The following is a 7,080-nucleotide window of genomic DNA, read 5'->3' as shown; positions in this document are numbered from 1 at the left end:
CAGGTTCAGGATCAGTTTCAATAAAAATGCCTTTTTCATTGTTCTTGCTCATATGAGAAAGAAGAGAACAGAAAAAGAAGAGGAATCCTCTATGTCACAGTATAGAGATTCCTTTATGTTAGTAGAAGAAGAAAGGGAATAAGAGTGAAGAAGAATGAATAATCCAAACACAAGGGTGAGGATAGGAGCAGAGATTTGAGATGAAGAGAAGTGTTAGTAAATGAATAAATAAATAGAATAAGATGAGAGAGAGAAGTTTTCGAAAATAATTTTTGAAAAGGAGTTAATGATTTTCGAAAATTAAAGGGGAAATAAAATTAAAATTAAAATTTTAAAACAATTAATTAATTAAAAAGAATTTTTGAAAAAGAGGGAGGTATTTTCGAAAATTAGAGAGAGAAAAGTTGTTAGGTGGTTTTGAAAAAAATAAGAAACAAACAAAAAGTCAATTAGTTAGTTGAAAAAGATTTGAAAATCAATTTTAAAAAGATAAGAAGATAAGACGTTAGAAGGGATATTTTGAAATAAAATTTTTAAAAAAGATATGATTTAAAAAGATATGATTAAAAAGATATAGTTGAAAAAGATTTGAATTTTAAAATTTAAAATTAATTACTTGACTAACAAGAAACTAAAAGATATGATTCTAGAATTTAAAGATTGAACCTTTCTTAACAAGAAAGTAACAAACTTCAAATTTTTGAATTAATCACATTAATTGTTAGTAAAGTTTCGAAAATTTGAAATAAAATTAAGAAAAAGATTTTGAAAAAAAGTTTTAAATTTTCAAAAATCATAAGATAAAAGTAAAAGAGATTTGATTTTTGAGTTGACTTAGTCAAAAATTTTTAAAACCTAGCTATTTCTTATAAGTCAAGTCAAATTTTCAATTTTTAAATCCTATCTTTTTAAAACCTTTTCAAAAATCAAATCTTTTTAATTTTTCTTTTATGACTTTCAAAAATTTTTAAAAAAAATATTTTTCAAAATCTTTTTCTTATCTTTATTTCATAATTTTCGAAAAGTTTACTAACAATTAATGTGATTGATTCAAAAATTTGAAGTTTGTTACTTTCTTGTTAAGAAATGTTCAATCTTTAAATTCTAAAATCATATCTTTTAGTTTCTTGTTAGTCAAGTAATCAATTTTAATTTTAAAAATCAAATCTTTTTCAATCATATCTTTTTAAATCATAGCTTTTTCAAAATCAATTTCAAAATCTTTTCTAACTTCCTATCTTTTCAAAATTGATTTTCAAATCTTTTTCAATTAACTAATTGACTTTCTGTTTGTTTCTTATGTTTTTCAAAACCACCTAACTACTTTTCTCTTTATAATTTTTGAAAATGCCTCCCTCTTTTTCAAAATTCTTTTAATTAACTAATTGTTTCAAATTTTAATTTTAATTTTATTTATTCTCTTAATTTTCGAAAATCACTAACCTGTTTTCAAAAATAATTTTTGAAAACTCTTCTCTCTCATCTTCTTCTATTTATTTATTTATCTACTAACACCTCTCTTCTACTCAAGAATTCGAACCCACTCTTCCCCCTGTGTTTGGATTCTTACCTTTTTCTCCTTTTATTCTCTTATTCTTCTACTCACATAAAGGAATCTCTATACTGTGACATAGAGGATTCCTCTTCTTTCTCTGTTCTCTTCTTTTTCATATGAGCAGGAGCAGGGACAAGAACTTTCTTGTTGAAGCAGATCCAGAACCTGAAAGGACTCTGAAGAAGAAGCTAAGAGAAGCTAAAGCACAACAATCTAGAGAAAACCTTACAGAGAATCTCGAAAAAGAAAGAGACATGGCTGAACCCAATAATAATGGTAGAGGCACAAGGAGGATGCTTGGTGATTATACTACACCTACTTCCGAATTGGATGGAAGAAGCATCTCAATCCCTGCCATTGGAGCAAACCATTTTGAGCTGAAACCTCAACTAGTTGCTGTAATGCAACAAAACTGCAAGTTTCATGGACTTCCATCAGAAGATCCCTATCAATTTTTAACTGAGTTCATGCAAATCTGTGAGAATGTTAAGACTAATGAAGTAGATCCTGAAGTCTATAGGCTCATGCTTTTCCCTTTTGTTGTAAGAAACAGAGCTAGAACATGGTTGGACTCACAACCTAAAGATAGCCCGGACTCTTGGGATAAGCTGGCCACGGCCTTCTTGGCTAAGTTCTTTCCTCCTCAAAAGTTGAGCAAGCTTAGAGTGGATGTTCAGACCTTCAAACAGAAAGATGGTAAATCCCTCTATGAAGCCTGGGAAAGATACAAGCAGATGACCAAAAGGTGTCTTTCTGACATGCTTTCAGAGTGGACCATTTTAGATATATTCTATTATGGTCTATCTGAGTTCTCTAAGATATCACTGGACTATTCTGCAGGTGGATCCATTCACCTAAAGAAAACGCCTGCAGAAGCTCAGGAACTCATTGACATGGTTGCAAATAACCAATTCATGTACACCTCTGAGAGGAATCCTGTGAGTAATGGGATGCCTCAGAAGAGGGGAGTTCTTGAAATTGATGCTCTGAATGCCATATTGGCTTAGAACAAAATGTTGACTCAGCAAGTCAACATGATTTCTCAAAGTCTGAATAGATGGCAAAATGCATCCAACAGTACTAAAGAGGCATCTTCTGAAGAAGAAGCTTATGATCCTGAGAACCCTGCAATGGCAGAGATGAATTACATGGGTGAACCCTATGGGAACACCTATAATTCCTCATGGAGAAACCATCCAAATTTCTCATGGAAGGATCAGCAAAAGCCTCAACAAGGCTTTAATAATGGTGGAAGAAATAGGTTTAGTAATAGCAAGCCTTTTCCATCATCTTCTCAGCAACAGACAGAGAATTCTGAGCAGAGCCCCTCTAGCTTAGTAAATATATTCTCTAATCTATCTAAGGCCACTTTAAGTTCCATGAGTGAAACAAGGTCCTCCATTAGAAATTTAGAGGCACAAGTGGGCCAGCTAAGTAAGAAAATCACTAAAACTCCTCCTAGTACTCTCCCAAGTAATACTGAAGAGAATCCAAAAAGGGAGTGCAAGGCCATTGACATAATCAAAATGGCCGAACCTAGAGAGGAAGGGGAGGACGTGAATCCCAATGAGGAAGACCTCATGGGACGTCTCCCAGACAAGAAGGAGTTTCCTATTGAAGACCTAGAGGAATCTGAGGCTCACATAGAGACCATAGAGATTCCATTAAACCTCCTTCTGCCATTCATGAGCTCTGAAAACTATTCTTCCTCTGAAGATGATGAAGATGTAACTGGAGAGCAAGTTGCTCAATATCTAGGAGCTATCATGAAGCTGAATGCCAAGTTGTTTGGTAATGAGGCTTGGGAAGATGCACATCCCTTGCTCATTAGTGAACTAGATACATGGGTTCAGCAAACTTTACCTCAAAAGAAACAAGATCCTGGTAAATTCTTAATACCCTGTACCATGGGCACCATGACTTTTGAGAAGGCTCTGTGTGACCTGGGGTCAGGTATAAATCTTATGTCCACTCTCTGTAATGGAGAAGCTGGGGATCTTTGAGGTACAAGCTGCAAGAATCTCATTAGAGATGGCAGACAAGTCAATAAAACAATCTTATGGATTGGTAGAGGACGTGGTAGTGAAGGTTAAAGGCCTTTACATCTCTTCTGATTTCATAATCCTAGACACTGGGAAGGAGAAGGATGAATGCATCATCCTTGGAAGACCCTTCCTAGCCACAGCAGAAGCTGTGATTGATGTTGACAGAGGTGAACTAGTCCTTCAATTGAATGGGGACTACCTTGTGTTTAAAGCTCAAGGTTATCCTTCTGTAAACATGGAGAGGAAGCATGAAAAGCTTCTCTCAATACAGAGTCAAACAAATCCCCCACAATCAAACTCTAAGTTTGGTGTTGGAAGGCCACAACCAAACTCTAAGTTTGGTGTTGAACCCCCACATTCAAACTCTAAGTTTGGTGTTGGGAGGTCCCAACAATGCTCTGATGATCTGTGATCTCCATGAGAGCTTACTGTCAAGCTATTGACATTAAAGATGCGCTTATTGGGAGGCAACCCAATTTTTATTTATCTATATTTTTATTGTTCTTTTATGTTTTATTAGGTTCATGATCATGTGGAGTCACAAAACAAATACTAAAATTAAAAACAGAATCAAAAATAGCAAAGGAAACAGCACACCCTGGAGGAAGAGCTTACTGGCGTTTAAACGCCAGTAAGGATGAACGCCAGAAACAAACAGCAGTCTGGCGATTAAACGCCAGGATTACACCCTGAGGAGAGCTGGCGTTAAACACCAGAAACAAGCATGGAAATGGCGTTTAACGCCAGAAACATGTTGCAGATTGGCGTTGAACGCCCAAAACAAGCATTGAGCTGGCGTTTAATGCCAGAAACAAGCATCAACCTGGCGTTAAACGCCAGGATTGTATGCAGAGGGCGTTTTACACGCCTAATTGGTGCAGGAATGATAAATCCTTGACACCTCAGGATCTGTGGACCTCACAGGATCCCCACCAACCTCAACTCACCCTCTCTCTTCTTCACACAATCCAATAACACTCTTCCCCCAAAAAAAACCCTTCACCAATCACCTCAATCTCTCTTCCCCATCACCTCTTCACCACTAGCATCCATCCACTCTTCCCCATAAACCCCACCTACATTCAAATTCAAAATCTCTTTCCCACCCAAACCCACCCTAAATGGCCGAACCAAACCACCCCTATCCCTCCACTATATAAACCCTTCCATCCTTCTTCATTCTCACACAATACCACCCTCTCTTCTCCCCCTTGGCCGAAAACACATCTCTCTCCCTCTCCTCCATATCTTCTTCTTCTTCTTCTATTATTTCTTCTTTTGCTCGAGAGCGAGCAACATTCTAAGTTTGGTGTGGTAAAAGCATAGCTTTTTTGTGTTTTCATAACCACTTATGGCACCTAAGGCCGGAGAAACCTCTAGAAAGAAGAAAGGAAAGACAAAAGCTTCCACCTCCGAGTTATGGAAGATGGAGAGATTCATCTCAAAGGTCTATCAAGACCACTTCTATGAAGTTGTGGCCAAGAAGAAAGTGATCCCTGAGGTCCCTTTCATGCTCAATAAAAATGAGTATCTGGAGATCCGAAATGAGATTCAAAGAAGAGGTTGGGTAGTTCTAACCAACCCCATTCAACAAGTCAGAATCTTAATGGTTCAAGAGTTCTATGCTAATGCATGGATCACTAGGAACCATGATCAAAGTATGAACCCAAATCCAAAGAATTATCTTACAATGGTTCGCGGGAAATGCTTAGATTTCAGTCCGGAAAATGTAAGGTTGACATTCAACTTGCCTATGATGCAAGAAGATGCACGCCCCTACACTAGAAGGGTCAACTTTGATCAAAGGTTGGACCAAGTCCTTATGGACATATGTGTTAAAGGAGCTCAATAGAAAAGAGACTCTAAAGGCAAGCCGGTTCAATTGAGAAGACTGGACCTTAAGCCTGTGGCTAGAGGATGGTTGGAGTTCATCCAACGCTCCATCATCCCCACTAGCAACCGATCCGAAGTTACTATGGATCGGGCCATCATGATCCATAGCATTATGATTGGAGAGGAAGTAGAAGTTCATGAAGTCATCTCTCTAGAACTCTACAAAGTAGCCGAAAAGCCCTCCACCTTGGCAAGGCTAGCTTTTCCTCATCTCATTTTCCATCTATGCTACTCAGCTGGAGTTATCATAGAAGGAGACGTCCTCATTGAAGAGGACAAGCCCATCACTAAGAAGAGGATGGAGCAAACAAGTAAGCCCATTCATGGATCTCAAGAGACACATGAGGAAGCTCATCATCAAGGAATCCCTGAGATGCCTCAAGGGATGTATTTTCCTCCAAACAACTATTGGGAACAACTCAACACTTCTTTAGAAGACTTGAGTTATAACATGGACCAATTAAGGGTGGAGCACCAAGAGCACTCCATCATTCTCCATGAGATTAGAGAAGATCAAAGAGCTATGAGGGAGGAGCAACAAAGGCAAGGAAGAGACATAGAGGAGCTCAAGGACATCATTGGTCCTTCAAGAAGAAGACGCCACCATCACTAAGGTGGACTCATTCCTTAACTTCCTTGTTCCTATTTCTCTATTTTTCGGTTTTAAGCTTCATGTTTGTTTATGTTTTGAGTCTTTATTACATGATCATTAGTGTTTAGTAACTATGTCTTAAGGCTATGAATAATTCCATGAATCCTTCACCTCTCTTAAATGAAAAATATTTTTAATACAAAAGAACAAGAAGTACATGAGTTTCGAATCCATCCTTGAATTTAGTTTAATTATATTGATGTGGTGACAATACTTTTTGTTTCTGAATGAATGCTTGAACAATGCATATTTTTTATCTTGTTGTTTATTAATGTTAAAATTGTTGGCTCTTGAAAGAATGATGAAAAAGAGAAATGTTATTGATAATCTGAAAAATCATAAAACTGATTCTTGAAGCAAGAAAAAGCAGTGAAGAACAAAGCTTGCGAAAAAAGATAAAAAAAAAAGAGAAAGAAAAAGAAAAAACAAGCAGAAAAAGCCAATAGCCCTTAAAACCAAAAGGCAAGGGTAAAAAGGATCCAAGGCTTTGAGCATCAATGGATAGGAGGGCCCAAGAAATAAAATACAGGACTAAGCAGCTAAATCAAGCTGTCCCCTAACCATGTGCTTGTGGCATGCAGGTCCAAGTGAAAAGCTTGAGACTGAGTGGTTAAAGTCGTGATCCAAAGCAAAAAGAGTGTGCTTAAGAGCTCTGGACACCTCTAACTGGGGGCTTTAGCAAAGCTGAGTCATAATCTGAAAAGGTTCACCCAGTCATGTGTCTGTGGCATTTATGTATCCGGTGGTAATACTGGAAAACAAAGTGCTTAGGACCACGGCCAAGACTCATAAAAGTAGCTGTGTTCAAGAATCAACATACTTAACTAGGAAAATTAATAACACTATCTGAACTCTGAATTCCTATAGATGTCAATCATTCTAAACTTCAAAGGATAAAGTGAGATGACAAAACTGTTCAGAAACAAAAAGCTACA

This window comes from Arachis hypogaea, chromosome 7, assembly GCF_003086295.3.
Source record: "Arachis hypogaea cultivar Tifrunner chromosome 7, arahy.Tifrunner.gnm2.J5K5, whole genome shotgun sequence".
Lineage (NCBI taxonomy): Eukaryota > Viridiplantae > Streptophyta > Magnoliopsida > Fabales > Fabaceae > Arachis > Arachis hypogaea.
This window is presented reverse-complemented; position numbering follows the sequence as displayed.